Genomic DNA, 18770 nt, shown 5'->3' on the forward strand with positions numbered 1-18770 from the left:
ATGTTAGAAATGGGCAAATTTTTGCCTAAAGAATGATAATAATCAACCTGAACCTTTGCCCAAACTCAAAGCTGAACTGAACCTGCTCGAGAGCCCTCTAGAAAAGCATGAACTTAACGATAAATTATTCACCACGTCACACTCCTGCACCTTCCATGATTCTAGGGAGAACAGAAAGAAAAGTAGGGAGAACAGAAAGAAAAGCTACCCAAATACTTCTGATCCTAGAAAACAATTGTTCTCCTAGGACAGATAAATGTTCAATAACAAAGGAGGAAGACCACTGACATTTTAGTGGATAATGTGCTTGTCAAATTGAAGGCTTAACAAAAGTCAATGGCTGCCAATATGTGTGGTACTATTTTGTTTTATTCATCCTACACAGAAACATGTCCCTACTATCCAGAACTGTGGTCTCAAAAGAGCTATCAAAGCTATTAGTTTTCTTGTGTGACAAAATGACTCTTCCAGAAGGAATTAGTAGGCTTTGCGTGTTGGGAGGAGACAGGAGGCAAAGCAAAAAGATGGAAGACAGAGCTGGATTTAGAATAAATGTAATAAATATTGGGGTGGGGGGCAGTGCATAATCAATAGCATTTGATTCCTTGATCACAACAGATGCTAAATATTGGGAAAAACAGAGAAACATAAAGAATGTAGAGGTTCAAGGAAAGGATGTGAAATTGGAAGTCAGTGGGCAAAATACTTTGTTTTTCTATATGCAGCCCCCAGCGAAAGGATATGGGAAATGGGAGAAAGGGGATAGGAAAAAGTCAAAGACATTTGCTTACCTTGTGAAATTAGCTCAAGTTCACTCAAATGATTAGCCACGATGACATTTATTCAGTTAGCCATCCTCTTAAAACAGACATTTACTGAAACCTACAAAGAGCTAGTCATTGTACTGGGCATTGAAAAGGATCCCTGGGTCTCAATTAAATTCAGAGTCCAGTAGGGGGAGACAGATATGTAAACCAAAGACGGCAACTCAACATTCTAGGGGCTATAATAGAATTGCAGCATACAGTATGGTATAAAGGAAAAATTAGCCAATTCTATGTGGGATAAGGGTCAAGGAAGAGTTAATGAAGAATATACACAGGCCCCACTAAATATAGTTCTGCAAAATCTAATTTAGAGATGTGGCCTTTGTTAATGGAACAAGCTTTAAACAATGTTTTCATATACATCCATGTTTGTAATATTTTATCATTAATCTCTACTAGAGGGACTTACATAGTATTTTTTGACTCTGAAACATAAGTTGTTTAGGAATCAATAACCTTCTCTTGATAAACAATAAAGCTGTTATAGCTACACATAATGAAAAAAGTTTGCTTAGAACTTTGTTTTGACAGACCCTATCAGTAACAAAAAGAAACAGGGACCTGGGTATATCCTTTGATTTTCAATTGACAGGAAGTTACTATGTACAAGTTCAATCTTAACATCTTAATGTTATGGATATACCATGGAAGCTGGGAAGCACTTCTTGGCAGTGCTGTTCACGTCTAGTTAAAGAATACCTCAGTGACAGGCATAGCAGTGACCAGAACAATTCCAGTTCTCCATGACCACACTTACATGATTTCAAGGCATTCATTTCATTTTTAGGTTCTCCAGGTACCTCACCAGGGAAGCTAATAAAGCACATTAAGCTTCCAAATTAGTGACTATTGAACAATGTAGGCTTTAAACTGCTACAGGGAAAAATGGGTCCAGAAACTCAGAATGACTTTAATCCAAATTTTCAGTCTTTCTGTTCTTTTCAGTCTATAGCTTAGAGTACCTCTCTTGATTCTTTATTTGTGATTTTTATTACCTTTGACCTCTCATGACAAATCACCCTGACAATGTACAGAAAGCAGGGTTAGAAACACTGAGGATGTTTACTTGCTGGGAAAATTTATGAGCTAGTTCAAGAATGATGTGGAAATCAAGATTTTATGGAAATAGGTATATTTGTGAAATGCAGAATCTCTGGTATAGGTGTACAATGAACATTCTTATTTCCATATTTAGAGTATAAACTCCTCCTGGGAAATAGTTAAATCCTGAGATTTGAAAACAGTGTTTATTATGGGAAAATTCAAACACATGTAAATGTAGAGCGATAAGAATAAGGAACCCTCATGTACCCATCAGCCAGCTTCAACAAATATGAACTCATGACCAATCTTGTTTCATTTCCACCCACTTTCCTGCTTCCCATGTAATTATGAAGGACATTCCAGTCAAGATTTTTGATTCTCCCAAAACATCTACAATGTTTTTTTGACTACAGAAAGCATCATATAAATTAGCTAGCTAACTGATATTCTCTTGTCTCTATCTTTTTAATCACTGACACATCTGTCAAGCCACTAAGGAAGAAATGTAAAATAGACATTCCTCCCCATTATTTCTGAGCTTAAATCCAATCTTTCATCTGAGTACCCTTGTGCTACAGTGATGGGTGTTGTAAAAAAAATGCATACATACATTGATAATAAAACTATAACATTTTTCATAAGTTACTGAACCACAGTCATTTCCTTTTTTCATTCATTTTTGATTGTATGCAGTACACATGCTGACTCAGAGTGAGATTGCATTTTAAGTTACAAGGTGGTCTCAGCTTACTCATTTGCATCCACCCCCAAATGCAAGGTATGACATGAAACTGCCTACTAGGTCATAAGAATCTGACAATTCTGACAGAACAAAAGCTTATGATAAGAATTCATGGAGGTGATCAATGACAAGCTAATGTGTTTCTTGATGTGGAGTTTCTAATAGTGAAACTTCATTGATACAAGAATATAAAAAAATTAATATAAAAACAAACATCACATGAATATAAAATTTAACTTCTTTGTGAAACCCATAATAATAGGTCTGTATGCCTAATTCCCTAAAGTTATTCTTCCCTGAGTCATCAAACATTCCCTAAACAGGATAGTCTCTTCCATTAGAGATCTGGCATCTTCTCAGCTACTTAGAATTCCAGAACAACCCCCAGCCCCAAAAGTGATGAATGGATGTTTTGCAGGGTTTTATGGAAAATATAATACCTTTCTATTTTATACCATATAATACCATATTACTGATCACTAAGAAGAAGGTGGAGGGGAGGAGGGGAGAAGGACGTGCATCTATTTGATTCTCTGTATTTTCTCCTACAGGAAGTATAAAATTTTACCTGATGCTATTCCAGAATAGTGTACTTGCATATGCATGTCCATTAAATTTTGTAGGTGTGCTTTGCTATATTGGAAAACATATTCAAATAATAAATCTCAATAAATGAAAATGAGTTTCTTTTCCTACAGTACATAAAAATGCCAGGGCAATCTGCTTTCCATGCTCAGACACCAAAGAGCTAAACATTGAGTGATATCCAACTTTATGAGACACATAAAAATGAAATAAAAATGAGTAAGAAGATAAACATTAAAGACATAAACACTGTCAAACAGAAATGATTACAAAGTTTGTAACAATCTGCATTTTTCATTGCTTTCTATTTACCTAGTTTCCCCACTATGCATTTCTTTTGCTCATTTCCCTTCTTTTAATAATGTATGTTCCCATAATCGCGGATACTAAAGTAAAGGATCTGAAACAGGACTTAGTTTATATTTATCTGGAGAAATATAAGTAACTTGAAAATACAAAATTTTCCCTATATACTTGAATGTTTCATCTAGCCACTTTCATTTAATAGCGCTGGAAAATTGAGCTCCTTTTTCACAGGGGTAGTTTGCTTTGTACTATATGAAACCACCATATTCAACATTTTTTGACCTACAAAGACAGCAATTTCATATTGTTTAACCTAATAGTATTTCAAATAGCAAAAAGTCTACAGATTGCCATTTCTCTTAAGCTACATATGGTATTTATTGGTGAAATGCATATAAAAAAATGAAAGTATTGTTTCCATTGGTGTACCCTTGACATTATTGAAATTTTATTTTTTAAATCATAACATATTAATAATAAAAAACAAATTAATATTGTTTTTTAGTCTGGTCAGTCAATGACTCTGTCATTGGCCTAATGTAGCCCCTGGAAGAAATTACACCCTACCAATTAGTGTGTTCAGTAGACATAGCAGTTCCTTCTTCAAAATTATGATACCTAAAATGTATGTGAGAACACAGAATGTCACTATTTATAAGACCTAGTAAAACCTTTAACTAGGAAATGTTTTGTAGACAATATGTTGCTTTGTTATTAAAAACTTAGATGTGCTTATTCTATAGTAATGATAGGGGGTGGTGTGGGGATGGACAGTCTAAAGTTTTGGAAGTAGAAGTCAACCTGAATGAAGACTGATGTTATAAAGTCAGGTTACATAACGATGGTACTCAGTTTAGCAAGAAGGGGCTTCTGTTACAATCTAATTTTACGTATGTCCATAAAAAGTTGAAAAGGTAACTCAGATATTTTAAGTATAGAATAATTTCTTCTCTGATCATATAGTTCATGTCTGCTACTCTGAAGGTATTAGTATTAATGGGAACTTTTTAAAGACTTGATTTCTGAGTTACCATCTCAATTTGGGGGTTAACTTAGTCTGTCCCTATTGTAGACAAAGTTCAATAAGCTCCACAAAGCAGACCAAATACATTCTTTAGACACCAAGTCACTACTTTACTTCTATGATGTACCTTCATTAAATTTGTCAAACAAAATAAAGTAACAGTAAAGAAATATGGATTATATAATAGAACACCAAGTAAGTACCCAATTATCTCACTTAATCCTTCTTTTATGATAATGATGATATCAACACAAACAGCACCAACAAGTAATGACAGCTGACACGTATTGAGACTTCATATGTACTACTCACTCCTCTAAATGCTTTAATTGTATTAAGTCATTTAATCTTTATAACAATCTTACTGGCCTAAATACCATTATTAGGCTCACTTTGTAAGTGAGAAAACCAAGGCTCAGGGGAGGGGTAAAGCAAATTGCCAAAGGTCACAGTCTCTGAATTACAAAACCCTAATGCTAGAAGGGCTCATGAAGCACTCAATCAGTTTATCCCTCAATTTGTGTAGTAGACTAAAAAAAAGGAAAGAAACCCAAAAACCAACCAAACAAAAACCTCCCCTGCAAATGATATTAAGTCCTAATCCCTGGAACTCATAAATGTTAACTTATTTGGATAAAAGGTCTTTGCAGATGTGATTATGTTGAGGATTTTGAGATGAGAGATGGAGAAATTATCCTGGAATATCCAGGTGGGCCCTAAGTGCCATCTCATGCACCTTTTTAAAATGGAGGCAGAGGGACAGTTCACACACATACACACACGAAAAGGTAATGAGAAAAGAGAGCAAAAATAGATTTGAAGACGCCAGCCTTAAAGATTAGAATGATGTGGTCACAAGCCAAGGGATGTTGACTACAAGAGGAAAAGAAAGCATTCTTCTCTAGAGCCTCCAGAGGGAGCATGACCCTACCCACACATTGATTTTTGACCCAGTGATACTGATTTCATACTCTGGCCTCCAGAACTGTGAGAAAATAAATTTCTATTGGTTAAAGCCAATTAATTTGTGGTAATCCATTATGGCAACCGTAGAGAACTAATACAGGCTGAAATTAGAATGGTTAAACTGTTGAACATAAGTTAAATGTTCTTGTTTTTAAAAACTCTAAAGATTAAAAAATTTTTTCCTTCAGTAACACACTGCAACGTTTGACCATCTCACTCTTGGAAATAATTCTTTCTAATTTATAAATCATATACTTCCTTTCGCTCTGCCTTCTATAGGAAGAGATATTAGTTTATTTTTGTCCTTTATGAAAGTCCTCCATACTCTAAATGACTTCATATCACTGTTAAATTTCACAGGATGAATAATTCTCATTTATTTAGTCTCTTTATTACAGGACCAATTTCTGGTGTTAGGATTATCTTTCTAGTTTTCCTCTGAAGTCCCACTATAGTTGCAAAACTCAGAAATGGTTCCAGATTTCCAATAAACTAGATTTTTTTCAAGATCTAAGCATAATGGAGAGAGCTATGGAATGGGGTGAGCGTAGCTGTGTGATTTTCAGAATTAATAATGATCTTCAACTTATAAATACTTACATTAATTTAGTCAAAATTCTTCTAACATTAACAGTGATTATTTACTCTACAGGCATTTCTATCAATTCCACAAATTGCTTCTAGTCATCCAAATAGACTGTCAAAAAATTGTTAGATAATAGCATCTGTGATTCCTATACTGAGAATTTAATCTATAAGGTAGTACAACAAATTGAAACAACATATATTTACTTAGTGATGGGAGACAAGATTTTTGAATAACAGAAAAAACAGGGGATATCATGACCTCTAATCCATTTATGAAAATTATAAAAATTACAGATACACTTACTTGTCCTAAGCTCTGGAAGGTTTTACACCACCTGACTGATTACTCTGAAACCACAACTAGATTACTCTGTGATAGGATGGCCAACAGAGGTGAAGCTATCTGCACACCAGATGCTAGTCGCACCACCTCACCTTAGCCCCCAAACAAAAATGTCTCCAATACTGTCAAATGTTCCCTGGGGAACAGAATCAATCCCCATTGAAAATACTGATTTAGAACAAGCATAAATAATAATTAATATAACCAATTGCTGAAATGGGATAATTTAAGAAACAAAGAGTGGAGCTAATGCCTCTTTTACATTGGTCTTGCTTTAAAGGAAATCATAAAAGTTGTAAGGCAGGCCAACAAGGACCCCCTTGAACACAAAAGATAGACTTCTTTAAAAGAACAATTGAGAGTTCATTTATTTTTGTTTTTTTTTTGAGAGTTTATTTGTTAATCAGACAATTTTGTGACTGATCTCTGGCCTCCAAAACAGCTTGCTCCTGTTCCATATCTCTTCGACGTCTTAATTTAGTTTTCTGAGAATGAGGATTTTAAAGCCAATCCTTGACTGACATGGATTACACTGACATTCAGGGCAGGTGTGCATCCAGAGCAGTTCTATTCATATATGTATCTAGAGCACACAAAGGCAATGTTCCTGCGTTAGATATTAACAGTTTCATTAACTTAAGTGGCCAACAGACATATTTTTAATTCCCTGGGTGATTTAGAAGTGGAGGTAAGGAGAAAAGGATTTAGTAAAAGGCCAACTGAGATGCTTTCCCCTTGTTTCACCCCCAAATGGGATCTCTGTTCTTTCTACAGCAGAAAAAATAAAACTAAGTGATATTAGTTAAAAGACTCCCAATAGCAAAAAGGTAGCATGATCTTTAAGAGAAATAGAAACTTAGGAAGCAGATTTTCAGCCCTTTACTTTCAAAATAATAGAATATGTAAGCACAAAGAATCTTAAATCCATCAATAACAGATTTCTGTAAATGTTTGTAGAAATGACACCATCTGAGTTGCTAGAACTCTAAGAAGCTTCTACTGTGATTTCTCTTTAAATCATGTAATTTTTAAAAAATAAATTTCTTTCATTATTTATTTTTTGACTGCGTTGGGTTTTCATTGATGCACACGGGCTTTCTCTAGTTGCGGTAAGCGGGGGCTACGCTTCATTGCGGTGCGCGGGCTTCTCATTGTGGTGGCTTCTCTCGTTACAGAGCACTGGCTCTAGGTGCGTGGGCTTCAGTAGTTGTGGCACACGGGCTCAGTAGTTGTGGCTCGCGGGCTCTAGAGCACAGGCTTCAGTAGTTGTGGCACACGGGCTTAGTCGCTCCACGGCATGTGGGATTTTCCCGGACCAGGGCTCGAACCTGTGTCCCCTGCACTGGCAGGCGGATTCTTAACCACTGTGCCACCAGGGAAGTCCCAAATCATGTAATTTTTAAAAACATAATCGCAGGGGTCACATGATATTCTCTAGACATCTATCCTATTTGCATTAGGGTCAAAAAATTTCAACTCTGCTTTCAGAATTAAATAATCCTCACAACCCCAAAAGATAGTCTATTACAGCCTTCCTCCTATTACCAGGTGAGGGTGAAGCTTAATAGCTGGCTTTCATTTCTAATACCTTCAGCCAGCAATACATCTTTGCCCATCCTACAAAGATAATGCATGTACGAACAAATATGGGCATGTGTTTATTGTTATTATTTTTAATCAGGCATCATTTGTGAGAGTATATGGGCAAAGTTGTTGGAACCTTCCTGTTCCTGGCATCACAGCCACTCCCTTCCAAGGCAAAGGACACAAGCCCTGCCCCAATTCTTGTACCAGCAAGTCAAGGGCTTCTGCTGAGGATCTCTTTCACAGTCATGCAAAAATGAGTACAACCTCTGTAGACTGAAAGTAGATGGGGCCAGTTCTTGTTGCATTCCTGCCCCTCCTTCTGATTAAGTGTTTTGCTCTTTTGATTGAGGAAGTTTCAGTGGGTGAGGAAGTTACCCTTGAATTGTCATCCCTTAAGAGGAAGCTGACAGTGCTAATAGTTCAAGCATGGGTTGATTGATGAGACTGTCGCAGCCTGAGAGGCTGACAATCTTTGTCACTGTCAGGATCAGTTAAGCAGTTTCCCCTGCCAAAATGTAGGTCTTCCTCCCCTTCCTCCTATACTGCCCAAAAAAGAGACAGGAGCACTACTGTTACTAAGAATAGAAGTCTCATGTGATTTGAGTTTTGTTGACTTTGTAGATCCAAGGACTTTGGCTCACAAGTTGGAAGAATTCTCCACCAATTTTTCTTAGTCGATAATGTTGCATAAGGGAGAATACAGGGGTAAATCAGGTTTTATGAGGCCTGAAGTTTCTATAATTTGGGAAGGCCCTCTTTAAGAAAAAAAAATAGTTACAAATACAAAAATTGGGTACAAAAATAAGTAGCTATTCAGAATGTTGAAAAGACATCACAACAAATTACAAATTTTAAAAGGCTGAGAAATACCACAAACATCACAAAATTCAGAAAAATAGCACGGTATTCTTTACTAATTAACTACCTGATACATTTCTTACATTTGGTGACTATTTTTTTATCACCTCTTCATAATACATCAATACTGTCATACATTTTTCTATAAAGAATAAAAGATAATAGTCTTTTCTGTAAATCTCCAAATAGGAATAAAATTTCTTCTTATTATTGATTGTTCAGAAAATTTTCTTTCAGCTTTACAACCCATTAAGGTTAATGTAAAGTTTTAGGAGGAATGTCAAATTTTCTATTATATGAGAGTTGTAAGACTAGAATTTCCAGTGATGAGTTTTTGATTTTATATATGTCCAACCTTATTTTTCCTTAAAAACCACATCCTCTAGTCCTGTGGTCCTCTACCTTGTTGTCATAGTATCAGTTGATTTGTCATGGGGGGCAGCATTCCTAGGAGCAATCCCACATCAGGAAAGCTAGCAATAACTTAGTGATGCACAGGTGACTGCAAATAATATAAACAGGTCCCATTAAACCTGAATTAAATGCATTACTACTAAAACTGTCTGCTACTGTCCAACACCACCTAACATAAGAAGTATAAAAGAATAAAAGTTGGGATGTAAAGAGACAGTTGTTTTAACCAATTGTGGTTAAAATACCTCCCTTGTGTAAATTTTGCAAAAATATATCACTATGTAAACACACTGCAAGTGAAGGGCCTGAGGCTTAGCTTCATTAACATACCATAATGTAAACAGAACTGTAAAGGCTGTACCCTCTGTCCACACATTCTCATCTCTCCCTTGTTTTTCCTCACATACTTTGCAACCGCTTATACCACAAAATGACTGTCAAGAAAGTTATTTATATAGCTTCCATCAAGTAAATTTGTAATACTAATAAAATAGTATGATTTTATTAATTATAAAAGGAAGATACCATGAGGACTTAACCACACATTTATCAAACACACAGGATCTCAGGAATAGGGAAAAACAAAGATATAGACACAAAGTAGTTGAAGAGAGCTTCCCTGGTGGCGCAGTGGTTGAGAGTCGGCCTGCCGATGCAGGGGACACGGGTTCGTGCCCCGGTCCGGGAAGATCCCACATGCTGCGGAGCGGCTGGGCCCGTGAGCCATGGCCGCTGAGCCTGCGCGTCCGGAGCCTGTGCTCCGCAACGGGAGAGGCCACAACAGTGAGAGGCCCACGTACCGCAAAAAAAAAAAAGAAAGAAAGAAAGAAAATAAGTAGTTGAAGAAATAAGTACACAAAGACAACTTCATTCTGTATACATTTATTTAACTACAGGTATTATGTACTTATCGCTCCAAGTACTGTACTCTATGTTAGAGATAAAAATATGATGACAATTTGGATCTTGCCCTCTGAGGGGTCCTCATCTTAAAGATAAAGTATATAATCAAATTCACATGTGTGAAAGATGTTCCTACTTAAAAATGCATGAAATCATGAAAAAAAAAACTACAAGAAAAGATAGGTAAATATCTCTTTTGGATGCTGAACAATTAAAGCAAATAATGGAAGAAAACACAAAGGAAAATATATAAATTTAAGTATATTACACTTAAATACAACTCTGCTTACAAACTACTGTCAACCAAATTAATATCAACCAATGTATTTATTGCAAAAGGAGACTAAATATAACTTCTCTATAGTTATTTAAATTAATTGAGAACATTTCTATCAATCCAGTAGAAAAATAGGCAATAGAGATGAATAGACAATGTAAGAAAAAATGTGACCAAAAAAATATGAACATATATTTAAAAGAAATAGTAATGAAAGAAATATAAATTAAATCAATTCATGATATTATTTTTCACTTATAAAATTACAAGTGTTTTTTAAGACAGAAGTTAATCCTAGTGAGGGTATGTTAAGATAGCAACTCTAATATATTGTTAATAAGAGTGTCAATTGGTATAAATATTGTAGTAGATTGAATCATGGACCCAAAGATATCTAGGTCAGAAATGAACAATTATTTCTATTTTCAAAACTATCCTAAGGAATAATCAAAGACAAATACCATATGATATAACTTATATGTGGAATCTAAAATATGACACAAATGAACTTATCTAGGAAACAAACAAACTCACAGACATAGAGAGCAGACTTGTGGTTATTACTAAGGGGTAGGGGGGTAGGGGAGGGAAGGACTGGGAGTTTGGGATTAGCAGATGCAAACTATTATATATATATATATATACGTATATAATGCATGCCTTTTCCCTTGTCAGGCAGACAGGGTGACAAGCAGACCATTTTGAAGTAATTAGGAATTGAGCTGGGTGAGAGCTGGGTTGCCACTTTAAACAAAGGTGTGAGCTATTCTGTGTTCCTAATAAAACTCTCCACCTTGCAGAACTTTGACTTCTAAGTGTTGAGACACAGAAATAGTGTTTATTGGGTATTTTAGCCCAGTCTCCCTACTGTACAACCTTAGACAAGAATCCTGTGGAGAAAAATGGTGGGGAGTAAACAGCTATGCATTTAAGACTCATCCAGTTTCCAAGTAGCTATGCCATCCCTCTGTTAAAAGCTCCTGATTTCTCTTTCCCTCAGCAATGTCTGCCTGTCTGTTTTGAAACCTCAGCCTATGATCAGACTTGATAAAAGCCCTCAGAGAGAAAGATGTTTGCCAAATTTGCCCATCTAGAAGGTCTCTTCAATCTCTGGAAATTGATTCCTCTAGACCACTACACAATTATCTAATGACTTTTATATATAATTTATATATATATAAATTTATATATAATTTTTAATTCATTCAGATTTTTCTAGTTGTTGCAGAAGAAGCAATGTTCTGCCAGTACCTTATATATCTTAAAGGAAAGTAGAAGTTCTTATAGCTATAAAATAATTTAGTTCAATTAATTTTTTTTCCATTTAGAAAACTCCATACATAGATGACTTTATAGATAAATTATACCAAATATTTAAGGAAACAGTAATGCCAATCTTAAAAAAACTCTTCAAGAGAAGAATAATAAAAAAAAACACTCTCCAACTCATTTTTTTGGAGGCAGCATAACCTTAATATCAAACCTTACAAGAAAGGTAACTTATGACCCAATCTGTAATAATTATAATGGCAAAATAAAAAAATATATAAATGAACTATTTGCAAACAAACACCAAAAGAATAATACCTCACAACCAACTGTGTTTATTTCAGCAATGTGAGGTTTATCATTTGAAAACTTATCAATATAACTTCCCACATTAATTGAAAAAGGAATAAAATCATATGACTACCTAATATATGATATGAGAAAATATATGCAAAGAAAATCTTTAATAAAATTCAACAATGCATAATAAAAGCTCATTGTAAACTAGGAATAGAAGAAAACTTCTTTAATCTGATAAAAAGTTATTTTAAAAAATTACAGCAAACACCCTACATAATAGTGACATGTTGAAAACTTTCTATCTGCTATCAGTAACAAAAGAAGTCTTCCCGCTGTCACCAATTTTATAAAGATGTATGAGAAGTAGCAAAGAAGAAAAAAACTGATAGGACTGTGTACATATAAAATCAAAAAGAACCTACAGATTGAGTACAAAGTCAGTGTTTAAAAATCAGTGGTATTTTTCTAATCATCAATGAATAGAAAATGAAAGTTTATGTGACACCATCTACAATAGCATTCAGATACATTACATTTCTAGGAAATAACCTAAGGAAATATTTAAAGCATGTAAAGCATTTCTAAAGCACAGAAAAATAGGAAACATTATGGAAAAAAATAAGCAGTATCCAAATGAGGAGCCACCAAATATTTCTGTAAAGGATCTGGTAATAAATATTCTAGCCTTTACATTCTAGATGGTCTCTGTCAGAACTACCCAACTCTACACTGTAATGCCAATTCAGAAATAGATAATAGGTGAACAAATGGGTGTGGCTGTGTGCCAATAAAACTTTATTTTCAAAAACAGGCAGAGGACTGTATTTAGTCCATGGGTCGTAGTTCACTACTTCCTGATTTAAATAATCAGAGGAAAAAATATATTAATATACAATTAAGATATAATAAAGATATGTATTCTCCTTAAACTGATCTTTACATTTAAATCTCTCACAGTCAAAATTCAGGAAGTTGAGTTTTGTCGTCATTGCTGTTTTTGTTGTTATTTTGTTGTGGGCTTTTGGTAGACATTGGCAAACTAACTCTAAAATAAAGTAAAAACTTAAAGGGCAAAAGTTTGCCAAGACATGCTTGAAGAACAGAATTAAACTACTTTGGCAGATGTTGAGACTTATTTTAAAGCTTCAGTAATTAAGAGAGCATGGTATTGCCAACAAGGTATATGCCTAGATCAACAGAATGTAATAGATAGTCCATTAACACCCTTACATATAAATAAAATTGGTTCATGACAAAGGTGGCAGTGCAAAACAGTGCAGGAACGATGGTCATTCCAATGAATTATTCTGGGTCTAGATATTGTAAAAGAAAATATTCCTCATAAAATATAGAAAAATCAGTAAGTATACTGTAGATCCAAATGTGAAAGATAAAACAATGAAGCTTCCAGAAGAAACCATTGGGAGAATATCTTCAGTACTTTGAGGTAAAGAAATTTCTTAACTAGGACACATAAGGCACTAATGCTAAACAAAAAGACATTAGAACTAAGAAATTCTACTTATTAAAGGATACTTTAAGAGAGCAAAAATGTAACTCACTGACTGGGAGAAGATACTGTAGAGACTTAGTACACAAAAGAAGGCATCAGAATGAAAAGATGCTCAATGTTATGACACATCAGGAAAATGTAAACCAAAACTACAAGAAGACGTATCAGCACATACCAGCTGGGGTAGCTAAAATAAGACTGGTAATACTAAGTGTTGCTGAGAATGTGGGACACACAAAAGTCTCATACACTGCTCGTGGGTTCTAAAAGTTGAATATATATATGTCCTACTAACCAATTCCATTTTAAGGCATATTTGAAAGAGAAATAAATGTACACATACACAAGAATGTTCATAACAGCACTATTCGAGATAATCTCACATTCGAAACAACTCAAATGCTAATCAACACTAGAGTGAATAAATAATTGTGGCATATTCATTCAATGGACTATTGCACAATAATGAAAATGAATAAACCACTGTCCCACATATAATGTGGATATATCTCACAAACATAACATGGAACAAAATAATTTGCCAGACACAAAAGAATACATATTATTTCACTTAAATAGATGTTTAACAAACAAGCAAAACAAACTATAATATTCTAAGTCCGAATAGAAATGTTTGGAGATGGGGAGAAGATAGCCATAGAGAGAGCATAGGAGGGTCATCTAGGGGTTTGCAATAATCTGTTTCTTAACATGGGTGATAGTTACATAGATATTTACTTTTGTGACTATTCTTTTAGCTATACATATTCACATTACGTTAAAACTTTTGCTTATTCAGGTACATGAATAGAGTTTATGTTTCTCTAATGCATAGGACAAAGACTAGAAGAAAAAACTCCAATATAACAATGCTCATTTCTGGATGCTGAGGTTATAGATTATTTAATTTTTATTTGGATCATCACACTATTAATTTTCCTCCTTTTTATTTTTTTAATTTTTTTTCTTTATAACAAAGTGAATCAACTATACATATACACATAACCCCATATCTCCTCCCTCTTACATCTCCCTCCCACCCTCCCTATCCCACCCCTCTAGGTGGTCACAAAGCACTGAGCTGATCTCCCTCTGCTATGCAACATCTTCCCACTAGTTATCTATTTTGGTAGTAAATATAAATCCAAGCCACTCTCTCACTTCGTCACAACTTACCTTTCCCACTCCCCATGTCCTTGGGTCCATTCTCTACATCTGTGTCTTTATTCCTGTCCTCCTCTTAGGTTCTTCATAACCATTTTTTTTCTTTACATTCCATATATATGTGTTAGCATACGGTATTTGTTTCTCTCTTTCTGACTTACTTCACTCCGTATGACAGACTCTAGGTCCATCCACCTCACTAGAAAAAACTCAATTTTATTTCTTTTTATGGCTGAGTAACATTCCATTGTATATATGTGCCACATCTTCTTTATCCATTCATCTGTCGATGGACACTTAGGTTGCTTCCATGTCCTGGCTGTTGTAATTAGAGCTTCAATGACGACTGTGGTACATGACTCTTTCTGAAATATGGTTTTCTCAGAGTATATGCCCAGTAGTGGGATTGCTGGGTCATACGGTACTTCTATTTTTAGTTTTTTAAGGAACTTCCATACTGTTCTCCATAGTGGCTGTATCAACTTACATTCTCACCAGCAGTGCAAGAGGGTTCCTTTTCTCCACACCCTCTCCAGCAGTTATTGTTTGTAGACTTTTTGGTGATGGCCATTCTTGACTGGTGCAAGGTGATACCTCATTGTAGTTTTGATTTGCATTTCGCTAATGATTAGTAATGTTGAGCATTCTTTCATGTGTTTGTAGGCAATCTGTCCATCTTCTTGGGAGAAATGTCTATTTAGGTCTTCTGCCCATTTTTGGATTGGGTTGTTTGTTTTTTGGATATTGAGCTGCATGAGCTGGTTGGAAATTTTGGAGATATATCCTTTGTCAGTTGCTTCATTTGCAATTATTTTCTCCCATTCTGAGGGTTTTCTTTTTGTATTGTTTATGGTTTCCTTTGCTGTGCAAAAGCTTTTAAGTTTCATTAGGTCCCATTTGTTTATTTTCGTTTTTATTTCCATTTCTCTAGGAGGTGGGTCAAAAAGGATCTTGCTGTGACTTATGTCATAGAGTGTTCTGCCTATGTTTTCCTCTAAGAGTTTTATAGTGTCTGGCCTTACATTTAGGTCTTTAATCCATTGTGAGTTGATTTTTGTGTATGGTGTTGGGGAGTGTTCTAATTTCATTGTTTTACATGCAACTGTCCAGTTTCCCAGCACCACTTACTGAAGAGGCTATCTTTTCTCCATTTTATATTCTTGCCTCCTTTATCAAAAATAAGGTGACCATATGTGTGTGAGTTTATCTCTGGGCTTTCAATCCTGTTCCATTAATCTATATTTCTGTTTCTGTGCCAGTTCCATACTGTCTTGATTACTGTAGCTTTGTAGTATAGTCTGAAGTCCAGGAGCCTGATTTGTCCAGCTTTGTTTTTCTTTCTCAAGATTGCTTTGGCTATTCGGGGTCTTTTGTGTTTCCATACAAATTGTGGATTTTTTTGTTCGACTTATGTGAAAAATGCCATTGGTATTTGATAGGGATTGCATTGAATCTGTAGATTGCTTTGGGTAGTACAGTCATTTTGATAATGTTGATTTTTCCCATCCAAGAACATGGTATATCTCTCCATCTGTCTGTATTAACTTTAATTTCTTTCATCAATGTCTTATAGTATTCTGCATACAGGTCTTTTGTCTCCTTAGGTAGGTTTACTCCAAGGTATTTTATTCTTTTCCTTGCAATGGTAAATGGGAGTGTTTCCTTAATTTCTCTTTCAGATTTTTCATCATTAGTGTATAGGAATGCAAGAGATTTCTGTACATTAATTTTGTATCCTGCTACTTCACCGGATTCATTGATTAGCTCCAGGAGTTTTCTGGTAGAGTCTTTAGGATTCTCTATGTGTAGTATCATGTCATCTGCAAACAGTGACAGCTTTACTTCTTCTCTTCCGATTTGGATTCCTTTTATTTCTTTTTCTTCTCTGATTGCTGTGGCTAAAACTTCCAAAACTATGTTGAATAAGAGTGGTGAGAATGGGCAACCTTGTCTTGTTCCTGATCTTAGTGGAAATAGTTTCAGTTTTTCATTACTGAGAACAATGTTGGCTGCGGGATAGTCATATATGGCCTTTATTATGTTGAGGTAAGTTCCCTCTATGCCTATTTTCTGGAAGGTTTTTATCATAAATCGGTGTTGAATTTTGTCAAAAGCTTTTTCTGCATCTATTGAGATGATCATATGGTTTTTATCCTTCAATTTGTTAATATGGTTTATCACATTGATTGATTTTCGTATCCTGAAGAATCCTTGCATCCCTTGGATAAATCCCACTTGATCATGATGTGTGATCCTTTTAATGTGTTGTTGGATTCTGTTTGCCAGTATTTTGTTGAGGATTTTTGCATGTATGTTCATCAGTGATATTGGCCTGTAGTTTTCTTTCTTTGTAACATCGTTGTCTGGTTTTGGTATCATGGTGATGATGGCCTCGTAGTATGAGTTTGGGAATGTTCCTGCTTCTGCTATCTTTTGGAAGAGTTTGAGAAGGATAGGTGTTACCTCTTCTCTAAATGTTTGATAGAATTCGCCTGTGAAGCCATCTGGTCCCGGGCTTTTGTTTGTTGGAAGATTTTTAATCACAGTCTCAATTTTAGTGCTTGTGATTGGTCTGTTTATACCTTCTATTTATTCTGGATGCAGTCTCGGAAGGTTGTGGTTTTCTAAGAATTTGTCCATTTCTTCCAGGTTGTCCATTTTATTGGCATATAGTTGCTTGTAGTAATCTCTCACGATCTTTTGTATTTCTGCAGTGTCAGTTGTTACTTCTCCTTTTTCATTTCTAATTCTATTGATTTGAGTCTTCTCCCTTTTTTTCTTGATGAGTCTGGCTAATGGTTTATCAGTTTTGTTTATCTTCTCAAAGAACCAGCTTTTAGTCTTATTGATCTTTGCTGTCAGTTCCTTCATTACTTTTTAATTTATTTCTGATCTGATCTTTATGATTTCTTTCCTTCTGCTGACTTTGGGGCTTTTTTGTTCTTCTTTCTCTAATTGCTTTAGGTGTAAGGTTAGGTTGTTTATTTGAGATGTTTCTTGTTTCTCAAGGTAGGATTGTATTGCTATAAACTTCCCTCTTAGAACTGCTTTTGCTGCATCCCATAGGTTTTGGGTAGTAGTGTTTTTATTGTCATTTGTTTCTAGGTATTTTTTTATTTCCTCTTTGATTTCTTCAGTGACCTCTTGGGCATTAGTGTATTTTTTAGTCTCCATGTGTTTGTAATTTTTACAGATTATTTTCTGTAATTGATATCTAGTCTCATAGCATTGTGGTCAGAAAAGATACTTGATATGATTTCAATTTTCTTAAATTTAACAAGGCTTGATTTGTGACCCAAGATATGATCTGTCCTGGAGAATGTTCCATGAGCACTTGAGAAGGAAGTGTATTCTGTTGTTTTTGTGTGGAATGTCCTATAATATCAATTAAGTCCATCTTGTTTAATGTATCATTTAAAGCTTGTGTTTCCTTAGTTATTTTCATTTTGGATGATCTGTCTACTGGTGAAAGTGGGGTGTTAAAGTCCCCTACTATGATTGTGTTACTGTCGATTGCCCCTTTTATGGCTGTTAGCATTTGCCTTATGTATTGAGGTGCTCCTATGTTGGGTGCATAAATTTTTATAATTGTTATATCTTTTTCTTGGATTGATCCCTTGATCATTATGTAAGGTCCTTCTCTGTCTCTTGTAATAGAAATAAAGACTAATTTTAAAGGCTATTTTGTCTGATATGAGAATTGCTACTCCAGCTTTCTTTTGATTTCCATTTGCATGGAATATCTTTATCCATCCCCTCACTTTCAGCCTGTATGTTTCCCTAGGTCTGAAGTGGGTCTTTTGTAGACAGCATATATAAGGGTCTTGTTTTTGTATCCAGTCAGCCAGTCTATGTCTTTTGGTGGGAACATTTAATTCATTTATGTTTAAGGTAATTATCGATATGTATGTTCCTTTTACCATTTTCTTAATTGTTTTGGGTTTGCTATTGTAGGTCTTTTCCTTCTCTTGTATTTCCTTCCTAGAAAAGTTCCTTTAGTTAGCATTGTTGTAAAGCTGGTTTGGTGGTGCTGAATTCTCTTAGCTTTTGCCTGTCTGTA

This window comes from Delphinapterus leucas, chromosome 2 (genome assembly GCF_059928025.1).
Source record: "Delphinapterus leucas isolate spDelLeu-1000000601 "Yukka" chromosome 2, BTC_Dleu_Yukka2, whole genome shotgun sequence".
NCBI lineage: Eukaryota > Metazoa > Chordata > Mammalia > Artiodactyla > Monodontidae > Delphinapterus > Delphinapterus leucas.